General features: G+C 36.0%; 1 protein-coding gene across 16 annotated transcripts in view; it reads left to right on the forward strand.

Annotated features, from left to right (window-relative positions):
• FRMD5 (FERM domain containing 5) overlaps window positions 1-19,428 on the forward strand; it is a 372,595-nt gene that overhangs the window by 95,488 nt on the left and 257,679 nt on the right. The window contains exon 1 of one of the 16 annotated variants that reach the window (XM_072962563.1): window positions 4,898-4,923. The exons of the other annotated variants lie outside the window; for them this stretch is intronic. The gene's annotated coding sequence lies outside the window, so the exon portion shown is untranslated. Of the gene's footprint in view, window positions 1-4,897; window positions 4,924-19,428 lie in introns of those variants that run through there. 16 annotated transcript variants of the gene reach the window in all.

A 19,428-nucleotide genomic window follows, 5' to 3' on the forward strand; every position in this document is an offset into this window, starting at 1 on the left:
ACAATGCTCAATAGTGGAAAATAGCGGTGTGTGAGAAAGACCTTGGCTACTATATGAGAGCAGCTGCTCTCTGCTGACTCCGTGCTCAGTTCAGCCTCCCCTCCACTTTGCTTTTTCTCCCACCCCCCAAAACCAGCTCTAAGCGTAAGTGCTGACTTCTGCCAAAGATCCATGAGGGTAGAGAAAGAGAACAAAATCTCTTTTTCAGGCCACTTAGATACAGATTAAGCAATCATAAAGATGCTAGCCATCCAGTGAAAGGATTTTTGTAGTTGGATATGATAGAGAGATGTTGTGTATTATTTCCTTGCTGAATGAGAGACATGATACTTTTTGTTTCTATTGTATCTTTATGTATCATGTACAGTTTTTTTTGTTTGTTTGTTTGTTGGAAGGCTCGAGAAAACATTGATTGAGTGGACATCTTGACCATTTGAATACATTTTGTAGAGCTTTTAAATCCTTTTGTTTTAAAATTTAAAGCATTTACATGGTAGCATATCAAGGGCAGTGTGAAATTTAGACTACATGAATCCCAAAAATACTTTTGGGGTATATGGTGAAACAAAATTTCTGAGGCAGGTCATTCACTTGCCAAAATATACAGTACAAATGAAACACAATTCATGTCACTTCTCCACTAGTGATAACCTTGGGGTTTTAAAGTATTACAGTAAGGCAACTAGTTATCTTTCCTAGTTGATGGAAAAGCCAGTTGGCTGATGGTCACTATGGTTGTGGATAGTTTTTATTACTGTTGAGAAAAATATTATTTTTAAATTGAGCAGGACTTATTGGATTTATGCTTGCTATATGCTATTATGGTTGTGTTTATTTTCCAGCTGGTATTAGTTTACATTATGACAATTTAAAATGTTAAAAAATTTTAGATCACTTTAAAAAATTAAGCTTGGTGTAACATGACCATCTGGTGTAAGTGTAACTATCTAGATGTGTTAACGATTGTGCATTGTGATTCTTGCATGAAATTAAAAAAGCACAGGAATCCTAGAGTGTATGTAATATTGTCATTATCTGGCACTACTATTGTGAATTGCTTTCATTTTGACCCTTATTAGGAAATGTAAAAAAAGACAATATCTTAATGTGAAATCAATATTTTGTGCATATACGTCTTTTGAGTATTTAGAGATTGAGCTTTTCTTAGCAACTTTCCCCCCTTGTACATTTCTGTTGTGTGTGTGTGTATGTGTGCACACACGTGCTTATTTTTCAGACACTAGGCACAGTATGAATCAGTATGAAAAGGAGCTGTGAACTACTTATTAGGTTAAAGCAATACTTCCAACATTTTAGGAATTGCAGTACTGTATATTTAAAAATGTTTTTTGGTAATAATTTGAGCTCCTTTTCCTAAAAGTATTGTATGCTGTGTTTTTCTTTAAATAAGGTATCTATTTTAGAAAGATTTCAATGATTCTTGAGATCATCAGAGACCACTTAGGGTATTAGAGGATCAGAAATGTATCTATCATTGAGTTAGAGTCATAATTGCCACATTTGGTAAATTTCAGTTGTAGGAAATTCTGTCAGTGTTGGTCCAGTCTTTCATATTGCAGCAGTTATACTGATCTGGCCTTTAGGATGTGATTATTAAGGTAATGAAAATGACTTATTTCTTCTCAGTGAAGGTTGCAGTTATCAGACTATTCTTTTATTCTTTCTGATATGCAAATATATTTGTAGACCATGAGAAATAAAAGCATACATAGGAGGGCTGAAGTATAATTGCTTCCCTGTGAAGAACACTGTTAACAGCTCCCTGACAGTTTTGAAGGTCATTGCCTCATAAAGGTAGATCTGGCCCATATTTTTCACACATCTGTTTCATTTATGCACATCTATATTTACTTACTACATTTACTACCTTATTTTGTTATTTTATTTGGGAGAAAATAGGAAAAATAAAAAGGCTACCTAGTATCTTTGAGCTCAGTATACCAAATGGAGTCATTTAGGTGCTTAGGCATGTAATATCCTAAGGAATAGATTTTTAACTATCTTTCAGGTTATAACAGTTTATAAAATATTAAGAATATATATTGCAGAAATTCCAATAGAAATATGTATTGAAAAATATATATTGTCAACTCAGAAATATTAATCATTTTTTGTTACTGCTGAAAAGTAAAGCTACCCTAGAAAATAATGTTTAATGAATTTTAAAATGAATGATTTTACTGGGAACACATTAAAATTACAACTGATTAAGCAGCTAGGTTAAATTAGTTTTTGCAGTTAAATAAGGTACGACCATAAATGAAATGTGTGTGCAGAGACAGTTCTATAGTGTAACCAAAATATGGGTTTGATTGTGGCTCAGCTAGTTGGTAACTGTGGGGCCTGGGGTAAGGGAGGGAATGTTGAGGGAGAGAACAAATGTATTGATCTCTGCACCTGCAGGCCCTCTACCTGTATGATTACCTGATTTACCTCACATCAGCATTATGAATTGATTCTATAGCCATTGTACTAGCTGAAGAAATGGGATTGCGGATTTGTGGGAGAGTCTATGTTTGTTGAATGGCTAATTGTGTGCTAGGCTTTCTGCTAGGTCCTTTACTTATACCTTACATCAACCATTGAGAGGTATGTGGTATTATCCTCATTTCACAGATGAAAGACAGACCCAGATGAAGGAACTTGCTCAAAGCTAGTAGGTGGCTGTACTGTATTTAAAACCCAGTCCTTTTGTCTCTAAATCTCATCTTTGTTCCTTCTCGCCATTCTGACTCCCTAAGTCACTTCACCTGTCTGTACCATTTTGCTCTGCAGCCCCCCTTTCTGGTGAGAAGTACAGTATGTAAACTGTGTGCGGTATTGTATAGAGCCTTTGAGTTCTCTGATAACTTTCTGCAGTTATCTTTTGTTGAATTAGTGGAGCTCTAGTTCATAGTTCCTCATTATAAAATGGGAATTTAATACTTGTTTTGCAGGAGAGAGTTATTTGGAAGTATCACTACAAATAATAAGTAACATTTAAACAAATATACTGTACTTAACATTGTGCCTTATTCTGTTCAATTCAGAAATAGAATTGTGAAATGTTTTACTTTTTTAGGAAAATAAATGAATTTAAGTTGTAAGTCCCCTTAAAATGATTTCTGGTTTATCTCAATAAAATTGTAAAATCCAAGGCCAGCATAACTGACATCTTTATTAGAATTCTTTTTTAAAATCAGGAGTTCAGGTTTGCTTTCCTTCTTTGCTACCAAGTCTTTGGCTTTAGAGGGCATTATTGCTTGGAACATGATTTGTCTTTTCTATGAACTTCTGCTTCTTGGTAAGTGGAATCCCTGGTTGCATTAATGCAAAAGATATGTTCTTAGAGAATTAGGGTAATTTTATTCACACAGAAAAACACAAAAGCTGTTGTTTTTTCATGAATATTGTTTTTTTAAACTTTATTTTAAAAAGTAATTATGCTGTCTCAGGATCTCTGTTACAAAAAACTCTAATTTTTGAAACTAAGATAGTTCCAAAATTAGCCTTCTAGGATCCTAAAAGCATTTGTATTCTGTTTCTTAATTTCTGTATTAAAACATTTATTGTATAAAACTAATGCAAACCAATCTTTTTAGTACAGAAGGTAATTCTAGGTATATATTTGTGCTTTGATTTTCCTTTTGAAGAACTCCTGTTTAAGGAAGTGGCAGTGTCATCCAAGAGAAATCTAGAAGCAATCACTACAGCAGATTTTACTCAAGGGTATTTGTATGAATTTGCATTCTATTAATTGCTTGGAATGAATATGCTAGATGAGGCAATTCAACGTAGTGTATAATAAAAGAGCATGTGGTTTTGGAGTCCTCTGTTTTTTACATTGTCCACAGACTCATTTATGATATCCGTGCTAGCATTAATACAGTACTTTAAACAAAGAAAATGTTTGCCAAAATAAAATCGGACAACCTGAAGCAAAAAACAAGTCATTTTAAGATATGTTTGTGGTGGTTTATGTATAGGTCTTAAAATGTGCAACCCCAAATAAGAAACAGGGCATTAGTTTTAGAGGCGACTTACCAATTACATAATTATTGCTACATTAAATATTTTTGGCTTATTTTCAGAACTTTATTTTCTGATAGATTATACATTAGAATTTATAAAGGAGAGGATAAGAGGAAGCTATAAATCTTAAACCCTAAGAATTACAGCACCTGTTCAGTGCCTTACATAGTTACAGCTCAATAAATATTTCTTCTGATTTGTGTCACATGATTGCTATGTTAACTACCACACTTTAAAATTTCTTATGCTTGAAAACAATAAACATTTTCTAACAATTGTATAACCCTTTTTATAGTTTCAACTCATTCCATTTCAAACCATGTTGCTCTGCATCCTCTCTGTATGTTGAGGACAGTATGTACATGTTGTATTTTATGGAGTCTTTAAGATCTCTGATAACTTTCTGTGATTATCCTTTGTTGAATTAGTGGAGCTCCAGTCCATAATAGCTCCTGTGATTTTTTTCGTTTGTCTCTTAGAATTTTAAGCCTTTCAGGTGCCCTCACTTCCCCCTTCTCTGCAGGTTTAGAAGGCTTAGATCAAATGAATACTGTGTAGTACAGTGCTTCAAGGAGCATTAGAAGTCTGGCAGAATTAGGATATTGAACATAGGAATCACAACAGCCACAGAAACCTCCTTTACTCCTTTCCCCTAAGTGAGGACCACATAAAACAACCTCTTCATATCCTTATTTTCTAACCTTTTGCCCTGACAGGAAGTGAACCATGCTTCCCACTCTGTTTCTAATTATGTCTATTTTAAGTTGAATTCATTTCTCTGATAGTTTTGCCTGTAACAGTCTGTCTGACTCTGCAGACCCTGTTTCATGGAGCAGCCTCCTGTGGGTCACTCTTCATCAGCTGTGCCTAGCCAGAGCTTGTCCAAGAGATGTGAGTATCATGGAGGATTGTTAGCTTCTGTATCTCACTTACTTGATGCTCAGGGAGGACGGTGTGGCTCCCATGGAGGCCAGGTGGCAGTTGTTGCCCTGCTGTTTTATGGCCTTGATCCTTGGGACTCAGGTCAACCACCTGAATGGTTTTCTCATGCAGGTGAGAAATTTGCTCTCTATCCTATGTTATAGAGTGAATGGTATTTCCCCTCTGAAAGCAAAACACCTTGTCCTTTGTCTATCCTAGCCATTGAAGCCTGCCTTCCATTTCTTAAAGATCTTAGGCCCTGGTGGCCAATTCAACTTTTTTCACTTTTACAAACATTTAACGTATAGGTAGAGCCAAAGATTGACTGGGGAGAGCAGTTTCTCTGGGAGAATAATCCCCGGGTTTAGGTTATGGACCTCTTGCCTCCCAAGGCCATGTGATCCTCATTATTGTTGTCAATTTCTTGACCAAGATAGGCCCCTGCATTGGTCTTTCACCAGTTGTAATTGCTGTTCTGCTTCTGAGGATAGTATTTTACTTTTGTGGACTTTCCAGCTTAATTGTATCATATCCTAGATTTGGAAGGCAGGAACTTGTGAAGCTTCTTAGGTTCAAATTCTTCAGCCTCTTGCTTACTACTGTCAGACTAAACACCAACTTCTGTGAATCGAGTTCTCTAAGGAGATCCTTCCGTGCCATGCTCATACAGGCAAAATAATGGGGCCACATGCTTGGCAACCACTGAGTTTGTGTACAATAGCTCCATTCACTTGTCTACAGAAAACAGCCCTTTGACAGTGATTATAGCTTTCATTCCCCCTCCTCTCCTTCTGACTCTCTGCATTACGATGACCTCATCTGTTGATTCATATTTAGAGATACTCTGGACCACTCCAGAAATGCTTTAGGACTTGTTGCTACGTGTTAAAGATCATTGCAGGTTAGACAACCACTGCCCACCAAGGGAAGCCATTCAAGATCAGGACCAAACCTAGCTATTCTTATGCCTTATTCGAGCCATCTTAGTGTGTCACAGTTCAGGGACTTTTTGTAGAAATTGTGAACCTTGTTAAAATCAAGGAGGACAGAGTAGAGGGTGGGTTAAAGCAGTGGTTCTCAGTGTGTTCCTGGATGAGCAGCACCTGGGTACTTGTTAGAAATGCAAATCTTTGGCCCTACTGCAGACAGAGCAAAAGTAGGGATATGGAATTCAGCAGTTTGTTTTAACAGGTCTTCCAGCTGAGTCTCATGCTTGAATCGCTACTACTGGGTTACACTGATATTTAGTAGGTAGCATTGATGAGTATGCTTGATTGACTGGTTGTAAAAAGTGAGGGAGAAGAAGCCAAGAGTGAATCTCAAATTTCTGACTTTTGATTTATTTGTGAATGGCCTTAACTGATTTTCTACCCTTATGAGGTAAAAATAGGTTATTTGCAGGTATCCACACCTGTCTCCAAGTGGGCAGGATTCTAAAGATGGGTCATAATTCCCATTTGATGCTTTTATATTTATTGGTTAGCTTAATTTTTGTCTTTAACCTAAAAAAATATGATTATTTCATATTTGTATACTGTTTTTCAAAGAAATCTTCACAATTTAAAGCACTGAGGGAATCGGAAGAATAAATGTCCCTTTCATACAAGGGATTACAATCAAGAGTGGGACTGCAGACATGTCAGTAGCAAACTGTAAAAATCAGAGAATTCAGGGCTAAGACAAGATGATATGCTTTGGCAGTGCAAATGTGGGGGACTCTGAAATTAATAAATATTTCTCAAAGGAGGTGAGATTTGAACTAGGTCATGAAAGATTGCCAAAAGCAGAAAATGGGCTGTGGGGATGGGTAAAGGGCATTCCAGGCTGAGGTAACAGCAGGCTACTTCTAGGTAGAAAAGCTAAAAATGAAAAGCCAAATATACTTAGCCTTTCCTCTACTATGTTGATCTGACTTACTCTGGTACATTTGAGTCAAACAACAGAATCTACTTGCCCAGGAAAAATTACTGTCAGCAAATTTCAGTCATTCTTGATGTGCTCAGAGGAGTCAGTCTAAACTAAAAATAAATGCGTAAAGCTGGCATTGAATTAAATCTATTTCCAAAACTGTGTAACACAAATTAAGATTCTGCATGAAGCAATGGCATTGTATAAAGAAAAGGTGGATTTGGACATCAGTCTTAATTCTGTGGCTGTAGCAACTGCATATGAATTTTATTTTCAAGGGTGGTCATTTCTGGCCTCAGTTTAGTTATCTGACAAAAAAGAGGATATCAAATTCCAACATTCAGCCGACGTTTGAAAAATCCTTTGAATGATACAGTGCAACCTAAACTGTGCATTTACAGCTAGGAATTATGACCCCTGGAAACCTAAAAGACATATTTCAGCATCTCTATTCCCAAATCTAAGTGGCCACCAAAAACAGCTTTTCTAGAGGATGGAGGAGTGCATCCCTGGATTCCCCCGTGAACCCCTGTCTGCCAGCTCCGAAGTTCCCAGCCCTACACAGGGTGCACGTTTAGCATTCAACACAATGCCAGGCTAGAGCTTTGGGGATGGGAACCTCCAAGAAAGCACTGTTTGGCATTTGGGCAATCAATGTTCGGCCGAATGCCAATGCTAATAGGTTATTTTGCTCTGGAAAAGAAGAAAAAAGAAGGGATAGTCTAAGGACTGATGAATAGGGGAATGACTGACAATATGGGCACTCCATTTTGTTGGAGAGATTAAGAAGGCTTGCTGTGAAGTGGTATTATGGGAGCCAGATAAATTAGCAAAGGCCCACAGGCCCAAGATCTGAAAGAAATAGTGGTGCATCAAAACAGCATGCCCCAGGGCACACTCAAACGTCTGGCCACTTTTGCTGAATTCACGGTAGGAAAAAGCCACATCATTAGGAACTCTCCTAGTCTGGTACTCCATCCAGGCACTCCATAGTCAGGCAGATCAGCTTTCGCCTCGACGCAGGTGCAGAGCCTTATTTCTCTATAGCCTGATTTAACTCAAGGGCCTCTAGTCTGGGCCCTAGCCTAATTTTGAGAGCACCTAAGTGGAAGAGTTGGCCCTAGGAGTCCCAGAGGATTCCAGATAACTCAAGGCAGGAGGTACTACTAAAATTCTTGTTTTGTCAAACACGAGCGAAGCAGATAAGAATATTGATCACAGCCCAAGGAAGCAGAATTAATCAATTCACCTGAGGATCTCAAGTACTTCTAGGGGATAATTGAGGCTCGAGAAGGCATCCAGCCTGCCTTCTTCCTGATTTTTGCTTTGAGAAGAATCCAAAAGCTCCCAAAATTATTATGGAATTGAAGGTTTGTTAAGTCAGGAAGACCCATGGACTGGCAGTGATGCCTGGGGTGTTATAAGGCATATTGAACCTGCAATTTTATAGTACACATTCATCTGTAAGACAGGATATCCCATCAGCTCTTTGGGAGGCCACTTGGAAGAAATTTGGCTGTTGAAAGAGAAAAATCTGATCAAAACATATGGTAGTTCCAGTACTACAGTGCAGCTTCTTCAGTCTATGCCCACTTTCAGATTCTAGTACGTGTGAAGTAGGTTAAAAAGAAAAAAGTGAATGGGAGTTTTCTTGGTGTAGCTGCAGGATGTATTACTGAGCTGTTTGTTGGAGTGTCAGGTTCTATAAGCAACATAGCTGAGTAACATTTTCTTCGCTTATTGTAACATACTGCTTGGATAATTTAGATAAGCTTGTTTAAATGAATAGCCACAGTACAGAAAGCACATCTAAGAATTGTTTTCTAATAATTTTTATGGTAAAGGAGAACACATATTACCTGTATTCCAGTTTTTAATATTGGGTACATAAGACAGTGATTATTTTAAAGAGAAATATAATGTCTTGCTGCAAATTCTTTTAGTGTGCCATTATAAAATATTATGGACTATTCCTATTAATAATGTATCTCACATAAGGTACTTTTAGCTTCTTGTTGGAAGAAAATGACAGAAGCAGTAGAAGAACTTTACTTTTGCTTCACTTCTTGATTTCCACAGTTTTATTTCCTACCATCTTTTATGACGTGATATGTCTTCTGTCCATCTCTTATTATGCCCTTTGTTTTATGCTGATTTATACTTTGGGCCACTCATTTAGTCCAGTCTCTTATCATTACTTCTAAATGCCATGACTTTCAAGTTACACCTTTGCTTATGGTCAAATTCTTTGTGTGGTGGCCACACCTTCTGTTGGTGGTGGGAGGTATTAAAAAAAAAGTGATTGTAATATAATATAAATATAACCTGAAGCATAATGTGACCCATATCCTTTAATTTCATTATTTAACACAAAAGTGTTCTATATTTTAGTTAATTGGAATTTGAGAAAATATAAACAAATGAAAATCTGTATTGTATAAAGTGACATCTTGAGGCTGGATTGAATATTTTATGTTTAGAGTTTTTTAATTAACTTTTTTGTGTTTATTTATACTTAATGGATTAATAGACCCAATGAGACTCTATGTCTACTGTGACTTCAGGTCTGGTCTTAGGGACTGGATGGACATGGCAGGGGGCACTGTCTGTGGCCAGGAAAGTCTTTACTTTGGACAGCTAAAGTCAGTAAAACTGGAGGGAGAGTTAAAATCATTGACTAAAGGGAGAAACAAAAAGATAAAAACTGGAGGAACAGTCTGGGTGGAGCAAAATAAACCTTAAGTAGAAATACCTGGTCAGAACTTGGAGTGAGAATCTGAAGCAGATTGGAGATAATGAAAGAATACTGGTGATTAACTTTTGTTGTTGCAGGTGTGTGTGACAGAAGTGTTAATGGTTTAAACCTTTAAAGGAGATCACTGGGCTTGGCCCCAATGTGGGGGTGATATTTAAAATATTCAACAATCAGTGAGTCATGGTGAATACCTACCTCGCTAACCAAGATACTGCCGGAGAGCTCTCAAAGTTGTTTCTAGAGCTCTCTGCTGGGCCAGACACTAAATATTTAGTGCTCAATCATGGGAGGTAGGGTTGAGGTTGGGGTTGAGCCTCTCAGGGCAGCGGCTATTTGCTGACTGGTAGAGAGAGACTTTAATATTTTAATGGCCAGCACAGTCCTATTGGAGCATGCCATGCTGAATTCACTCCTCACTCTGTCATGCTGCTTCTGTTAGATGAGAGGGGAACTTCTAATAAGCCACAAGAGCTCAGGTGTTTTTGAGGTATGATAGGGGCCAGGATGAATTCAGTCTTCTTTTTCGACTGTAGCCTCAGTGATGGCAGGCATCAGAGCTCCTACATTGCCTTCCTTGGCTCTCCATTTGTGCTTGGCAGATATGGGGTCCTAATAGTCTAGGTTTTACCCTTCTGTGATGTGTTGGACCCTTTCCTACCTTTCACATGCTTCCAAATTGCAACTCTGATCATTTTCTTTTTAAAATCCTTCAAGCTTTTCCCATTGCCTCCTGGATAACAGCCTTATAGAATGGCATGGAAGGCCTCCCATGATCTCTGCTGCCTCCCTTCCAGCCTTGTCTCCTATCATCCTCCATGTGCATTTTCTCCTGCTGTGTGAATCATCAGCCTCTTATTGCCTCCTTATTCCAGGGTAGACTCACTCCCCAGTGTTGCTGGGCAGTATCTTTGGGGGACATTATTGTAGCACTTACTGTACTAAAATGTAAATATTCACTCACATGTCTCTCTCACTAGACTGTGAACTGTTTGAAGGGCAGAGATTATATCTTTCTATAGTTAGTATCTAAGTTCTCACCTTGGGGCTCAATAAATGTTTTTTTTTGGATAATACATGTTGATTGTAGATATACATTGAAAATGTGAATGCTGATAGAGGATTATTAATAATGCAAATGTAAGGTTAACTCTGACTTGAACTAAATAGATTTTTAAAAATGAACACATCAAATTTTCTGATCTTTAGAGTTATGGTGACTTTAAAAGGTGGTTAGTGGTGACAGTTGTACAACTCCAGGAATATAGTAGAAACCATTGAATTGTACACTTTAAAATGGTAACCTTATAATGTGAGTTTCATCTCAATTCACGTGTCAATTTCTTGGTTTTGACAATGGGCTATAGTTGTGATAAGATGTTGCCATTGGAGGGAGCTGGGTGAAGGACACATGGAAAATCTTTATACTATTTTTACAATTTCTTGTGAATCTATTATTATAATATAATAAAAAGTTTTTAAAGAGTGACTGAGTTGGTTTTCCTGAGCAAATTATTATTATTTAATTAGAATTTTTGGTTCAGACTGACTATAGAAGGTTTTCTCACTTGATTAGGATCCAGTTACCTTTTAAAATTATGTAGGATTTATTTATAAGTAGAAAAATTTTGACATATGACACTTGAAAATAAAATAGATTCAATTATATTCTGATAAAAAGATAAAGGTTACAAATGATATCTTGGTGGTCTTTTTTAAACTTATTTTTTCTGTTTCTCTGTTCCTCTCCTTATGTTTCTCTGACACAACTAATTACAATTAAAATGAATGTACTTACAAATTATGCACACATAACATGGTGCCATTATTATGTTCTAGAGAGTTAGTTGATGTAATATCCATATTATGTATCTTAATTGTAATAAGTGTTAATTGATCCATTTAAAAATTTATTGAGTACTTATTGTGTTCCGGGCTCTGTGATAAGTCTTTATGTGCATTCTTTTCATTTAATACTACCTATATTAATAGAAAATACTACTGCCCCTTGTTACAGATGAGTATAGTAAGGCTTAGAAATGTTAAATAACTCCCCTAATGTCACACAGCTAATCAGTTCAGGAGCTGGGATTTGAACATGCGTCTCTTGTGATCTCAGCTGTCCTTACTCACTGCTCTGTGATGAAGCAGGCAGTGTAGACCGATGGGAAAAACACTGATGTTGGGGAGTCAGGAGACCTGTGTTAAATGCCTGGCTCTGGCTGAGGCCTTGAGCAGGTAACTTAAGCCTTAAAATGCAACTTAGACTGTTATCTGCAAAATAAGGAGGCTCAGATAGAACTTTGAAGTCTCTTTTAGCACATTCTGCAGTTGACAAGAAATTTGTCCATAGCTCAGCAGTGTTTTTCTTTGTATTCCCTCTGTGAAGGATATTCTTTGTAAATGCAAATATTCCTTTTAAAGAAAGAGATGTCAAAAAAGAGCTTGGTGACTGCTTCAGTCTGTGATCTGGCCCTTTGTTTTGCAGAATACAAAATAGGGTTTTATCTACCTGTTCAACACAGGTTAGATTCTGGGGGATTGAGTCATGCTAATCAAAGTCATAAGAGCTGTTTTTTTTTGTAATCTAGAATCTGTTAATTATATAGTAGGGTACTGAATACTAGTTTCTCCCATTGTAGGCACTTGCTATAGAATCAGAGACTTTGGAAAACCAAATTAGAAAAAAATTTCCCCCTCTAATTAGAAAGTTGTTTTGGAAGGCAAATAAAATCAAATGGTTTTGAGGGATATTGATCTAGGTTGTGTATAAGTCTTATAAACTATCTCTGCTCCATAGTAGTATTCTAGTAATTATGTGTTTAACCAGAATCAGTTTTTCTGTCTCCCTTGAGTAGTACTTACTAAGTCTTCTCTTTAGCTCTTTCCCCACTTCATGCAGATTATTGCCCATATGCTAATAATACAACTTTAGTTTTTCATTCTTTTAAAGGTATATCCACTGTAGAGGATGCTCTATTTAACCTTAATTAGACTTGTGTTTCTCAAGACTCTACTTTAAATGCCATTTCTCTCCCTAAGTTAGTAGCTTGGCCAGAGAACTTTCTTTAATTTTATGTTTGTCTTTCAGAGTGAGGCATTTTAACTTTGATCTCAAATTTTAAGGGGCGTTGTGTCATGGTCCTCATACATCACTCTATCATAGGCAGCATTATGTAATCTTGATGACATCCATAGAAGGCAAACTCCATATGTTATGGAAGGTAAGAGTGCATTTTGATGTATTTTAAAGGTTTCCATTGTTTTTTTTGCTGTCAAGTTTCCAAAAACTATTTTCTGTGTCTCCTACAATGTAAACTTGCCTTTTTAAAAAGTTTTATTTATTGGAGTACAATTTGCATAGAGTAAAAATTCACTCTTTTATAGATGTACATACAGTTCTTTGAATTTTGACAAGTTGTGTAACTAGCATATGTAGAATATTTCCACCACCCCATAAAATTCTCTTGTGCCCTCTTATGGTCAGTCCCCTCCCACTTCTCTGGATCTCTGGCAGCCATTAATCTGATTTGTGTCCTTATACTTTTTTTTTTTTTTTGCCTCTTCTACAATGTCATATAAATAGAATCATAGAATATGGAATCTTTTGAATCTGGCTTCTTTCACTTAACATAATGCTTTTTTGAGATACTAATTATATATCATAAAGTTAACCTGTTTAAGGTGTACTGTTCAACAGTTTTTAGTAAATTTACAGAGTTCTGCAATCATCAGCATAAACTAATTTCAGAACATGTATATCACTTCTGAAAGAAACCTTGTACCCATTAGCAGTCATTTCTATTTCCTATCTCCATCCCTCCAACTCTCTGCCCTAGGAAAACACTAATTTATTTTCTGTCTATAGATTTGCCTCTTCTGGACATTTCAAATAAATGGTATCATGCTATATGTGGTCTTTTCTAACTCACATCTTTCACTTGGCATAATGTTTTTGAGGCTCATCCAAGTAGTAGCTTGTATTAGTACTTCTTTTATATTGCCAAATAATTTTGCACCTACAGAGATACCACATTTTGTTTTTTCCATTCATCAGGTGAAGGAAATCGGCATTGTTCTATTTTTTGGCTGTTATAAATAATGCTGTGATTATTTATGTACAAGTTTTTGTGTGGATGTATGTTTTTATTTCTCTTGGATATGCTGTGAACATTTGTATGCAAGTTCTTGTGTGGAAATATGCTTTTATTTCTCTTGGATGTATACCTAGGAGTGGAATTGCTAGGTCCTTTGGTAAGTTGCCAGTTTTCTCAAGTGATTGCATGAGGGCTCCAATTTCTCCAAATCCTCACCAATCCTCACTATTGTGTTTTTGATTATAGCCATTCTGTGAGTGTAAAGTAGAATCACATTGTGGTTTTAATTTGCATTTCCCTGTTGACTAAAGATGCTGAATATCTTTTCATGTGCTTATTAGCCATTTGTATATCTTTTTTTGAGAAATGTCTATTCACAACTTTTGCCCATTTTTAAAATAGATTGTTATTGTTATTGAGTTATAAGTGTTCATTATATATTCTGAATACAAGTCCTTTATCAGACACATGATTTGCAGATATTTTCTCCTATTCTGTAGGTTGTCTTTTCATTTTCTTGATGACATCTTTTGAAGCACAAAAATTTTTAATTTTGATTAAGTCCAACTTATCAATCTTTTTTTATTGTTTGTGCTTTGGGTGTCATATATAAGAAATCACTGCATAACTCCAGGTCAGAAAGATTTACTCCTATATTTTCTTCTAAGAGTTTTTTTTTTTTTTTGTAGTGTTAGCTCTTACATTTGGGTCCGTGGTCCACTCTGAGTTAATTTTTATGTGTGATCTAAGGTAGGTGTCTAAATTTTTACTTCTGCATGTTGACATCCAGTTGTCCAGCACTTTCGATTGGAAAGACTATTCTTTTGCCTTCAAATTGTCTTGGTCCCTTTGGTTGAGGATCAGTTGACCATAGATGTATGAGTTTATTTCTGGACTCTTAATTCTATTCCATTTATCTATTCTATTCCATTGATCTATCTTTATGCCAGTACCACATTCTCACTGGATTACTTTAGCTTTGTGGTAAGGTTTGAAATCAGGAAATAAGAATCCAACAACTTTGTTCTTTTTAAGATCATTTTGGCTTTGTTAGTCTATTGCGTTTCTATATGAATTTTAGGATTTGCTTGTCAATTCCTGCAAAAAAACCAGGTGTAATTTTGATAGGAATTGTAATGAATCTGTAGATCAATTTGGGGAGTGTTGCCATCCCCTTAACCAAATTAAGTCTTCTGATACATGGACATGGGATGTTTTCAATTTACTTAGATCTTTCATTTTTTAAAATAATATTTTGTGGTTTTCAATGTAAGCATAATGCTTTTGAGATTTCTTCATATTGGTGCATATATCAATAGTTTGTTCCTTTTCATTGCTGAGTAATATTCCATTTTATGGATATATCACAGTTTGTTTATCCATTAACTAGTTGATAGACATTTGAGCTATTTCTATTTTTTGACAATTATGAATAAAGCTGCAAAAGATATTTGCATACAGGTTTTTATATAAACAGAGGTTTTCATTTCAATTGGGTAGGTATCTAGAAATGGAGTTACTGGTTGTACATAAGTGTATGTTTACCTTTATAAGAAACTAACAAACTGTTTTCTGAAGTGGCTATACTATTTTACATTCCCACAGGCAATGTATTGGAGTTCCAGTTGCTCCACATCCTCATCAACACTTGGTGTTATTAGTTCTTTTGTTAAAAAACTATTTTGATAGGTATATAGTGGTATTTCACTGAAATTTTAATTTGCATTTTTCTAATGACGTATGCCATGGGGCATAAAATTCATGAAATCTTGAACTTTTGGAGTTAGAATAGACATGAAAGAATTTATTCCTAGTTTATATTTTGTGTTCCTCAAACATATTTCATGGGTTGTCTGAGGCTGGAGGAGTTGGGAGACTGAGGAGCTTTCTAAGTTGGTGGGGATCTGAACTCCTTTCCCAGAAGGGCTCTACTTTTACCATTTTTTAATATTGAATTTTCATGTGACATGCTATTAGAAAAAAAAGATACCTCTGTGGAAAAAAAATATGTGAAAGCTAATGAATTCACTTTTTTTTTTTAAAGGACAGAACTGAGACCCAGAGAGGTAAAATGACCTAAGTTCATATAGTTAGTCTTCAGTAGGCTCATACTCCAGTAATCTTTATTCTTCATTGTACTATCTTGTCAAAACTGTAAAGTTCTAGTATTATGGAATCAAGGAAGAATTATGATAAAAAGCCTGATCAGGATTTGTTAAAATCACAAATATTAAAAAAAGTTTCTTTTATACTAAAAAATAGTACATGGAAATTACATCATCTTTTAGGAGTTAGCTGCACTAAGAAAGTAGGGGTTATCTTTTCTTTAGGAAATGAATTTCTAGTACGAAACCTTTTAAAATTACTGTGCTTGGTTTCTAACTAGTGTAGAAAATGTGGCACAACTGTCAGAGGTTATAAATGACAATACATTATGGAAGTAGGTGAGGGAACAAGCAGGGATTTGCCTTGGGGAAACAGACATTATATTTTGTTATCATTTTTGACAAACACCAGCAATGGCTCATCAATGCTGAGAGGGTAAAATTGAATTCATTAGGCACAATCATAATGGTTAGAATAAGTTATATTTTATAAGAAGGATTCAGTCCTGAAATCCTTCCTTTATTGAAGTTTTTCTAGAAATTACTAGAGTGTGAAAGCAATTCTGTATTGATAGTTCTGAGATTGGTTGCAGGACTGAAGAGTAAGCAGTGCATGGTTAGATGGAGCAGAATTTTATTAGAATGCCTTTGGTGGATTTGAGTAGAAGTTTTATTTAATAATGTTGTTGTGAAAGGCACATCATATTTGGACTCAGAAAACTGGAAGTCAAATCTTGACTCTGCTTCATACTACCTATGTGACCTTGAATGAGCCACTTAACTTCTGGACTTTATTTTTTTAGGTTCAATTGGAAGAAGAGATGTTAGTGGTATCTGCCCAGCTTAGTTCCTAGAGTTTTATGAGGAGAGAAGAAAATGAGAAAATAATATGAAAGTACTTTATAAATTTTAGTATTTTCAGCTATAGTATTATAAATAACTTTTGGAATTATGATATAAGAGTTTTTTTAAATGGCTTTCCGTTCTCATGTTTGACCACAGTTTACTTGTATTCTTTTGCCTTTGTTCCATGCCTCTAGTTTTGAGGGGAAGTTTTGCTCTGTCCTTAGTCCCTCTCTTATTTCAGATAGATGACCCTTCCTCATTGATTTCTATTAGAAGAGATGACGGTGTTAGTTTCTTCTTAAGGAAAAGATGAATTGTTTTCTTTTGTTTTTAAAAATGGTGGGAAAAGTAAGTTTTAGGAAATCTATAGTTGAAAAGAAAACCTCCAAAATTAATATTTAAAATGAGAAGGAACAATTTATATACTAATACCCTCTTCTCTCCAGGCATAAAAGGGCATGTAGCTGCTATATACAAGGCAATATGCAAAAGACTGACTATTGTATCCTACCTCTGTATGTTTCAGTAATGACAGTATTATTTCACTATAACATGGAAAGGGGTTTTAATAGTACTGCATATCAGTAGAGAAATAGCTATAGTTATATTTTAAAATAAGTATATTCCGATAGACTAAATTTGGTATTATTGGAAATTATATACAGATAGCCACCACATTTGTGGCTAAAAAATTTCCCCATTTTGTCGTTGTGTTACCCTGGCACTCACATATTTTGATCAGTAATGATGAAGCAAAGGTCTCCAGAAAGCTGTTCCTGTCAAGTAAACCCCTATAAAACATGACTCATCAGGTCCTGGAGTGACTTCACATTACACCTACATTTCCTGGGAAGCGATGTGTGCTTGAATATTTTCAGGGTTATTGTTCTCAGCAGCTCTCTGCCAGCCCTTCTCCCTCTTTTCAACTCTATTTTCTTAGAAACTTAACGACTCTCTACTTGCACTTCTGCATGGTGCTCTTAGGTCTGATAGATTAGAAAAGGGGGTCTTTTGTCCTCAAAATATTCTTTTGGGATCCTAATTCCAAAGGAATCACTTAGTTAAAGGTAATCTTCATGTAAGGTCTGGAGAAATGGAGGAGACTGTAGGGGACCATTTTATATTTTTCTGAAAGATTATATGCAAGGTGAGAATAAAAGGTGATTTAAGTCTTCCAGGAATCCTGGAGTAATTAGAGAGGAAGAGAGTAAATCCAGGTGTAACACAGGAGTCACAAATAAGTGTTTTATCAGGTGCATATGTTTTATTCTTAACAATTTCTATTGAATAAAATTAAAGCTGCCTCATCCAGGGCTCGTGCATTTTCTGTGTGAGTTCTCTGTGGCCAATGATTGCACGTGAGCACAGAAGCAATCAAATGGAGCAATTTGAAGTAGCAAGCGATGGGGAGGAGTAGCCTAGGAGATCCTGAAATGTATCGATCAAGGAACAACGGGGAGAGAAGAAACCTTTGAATTAAAGGAGGCCTGGAGCAGCAGGTTAGTGTATGATGGAATAGCACGTACTTAGTCTGCTTGGAGGAAGAGGAACTAGGGCATTAAGATCAGCACCTAGGAGGGAATCAGAGAAGGGGTGGGTAGAGGTGGAGTAAACGTAAATCTGGACTATCAAAAATGAAGTATCCAGGGAAAATTAGTGAATTCTAATTCATCCTTTGAATCGTCCCAGCCTCCAAATATAATTGCACTTACAATTTTAACTCTTTAACTGCTGTAAACATTTAAATTGATTCCTAGATTCTGATTAGCCAGTGAAGATACAGTCTATGTTCACTTTCAGATAGTGGAGCTGTTTAAAAAAATTTTTTACACCAAATAACTGTTCTTGTCTTGTCACTATTATAGTTTCAAATAAAACTGGCTCTAACACACAAATATAAAACAAAAGAATCCTGAGATTCATTTAATTTAGCAGTGAGCAAGCCTGTATGCATATGATTCTCCCAGTAATCCTTGTGAGAACTTAATTGAGTGGGTGATCTATATGTGAAAGAACTTTAAACTCAGAAGGATCCTCATACACAGTGTGGTCTGACTTAGAAATTTTTAGAGATTAAAAAATTGATACTAATTGCATTATAACATTAATTTCCTCTTAATTGGGAAATCATTCAGAGGGCATGAGACTTATGTTTAAACAGCATTATAAACTGTATCATGGTCCATTCTACTTAGTATATTTATTCTCTTGCTGCAAGTGTTGTCCTTTCTCAGTGCAAACACTGATTTATTCTAACAGTTGTCCTAATAGTTAAATAAATTATTCCCACTTTTCAGTGAAGGGTTGCTTATCTATTATTGATTACCGATAGAGTTTCTGATCACTTTACTTGATTAGAAGATTGAACGCTTAATTGATACTAGCATCAGATTTCTTAGAACAGAGGATAAATAGGATCAATGTTCTGCTTTGTTGAACTTGGACTTTCAGTGACTACTACAAATTTGAAGTTAAAATTTATTGGTACTGTGCCTCATTAAAGTGCTTAGAATACCTCAGGGAGAGGGGCCTTTGAATGGACATCATTCAACCACCCATAAGATATTTATGGAGTATCTCTTATATGTCAGACACTAGGCCAAGTACAGTGATGAATGAAGAAAGCCAAGGCTGCCAGGATGCAAGTGTCTGGGGAAGAGAGCATTGTTGGTCTGCTCTCCCTCCTAGACCATTGTCAGTAAGGCAGATATTCCTCCCTGTTGAGCATTTCTCTTAACCCAGTGATCTAGGCGGCCAATACCAGTTG

This window comes from Vicugna pacos, chromosome 6 (assembly GCF_048564905.1).
Source record: "Vicugna pacos chromosome 6, VicPac4, whole genome shotgun sequence".
Classification (NCBI taxonomy): domain Eukaryota; kingdom Metazoa; phylum Chordata; class Mammalia; order Artiodactyla; family Camelidae; genus Vicugna; species Vicugna pacos.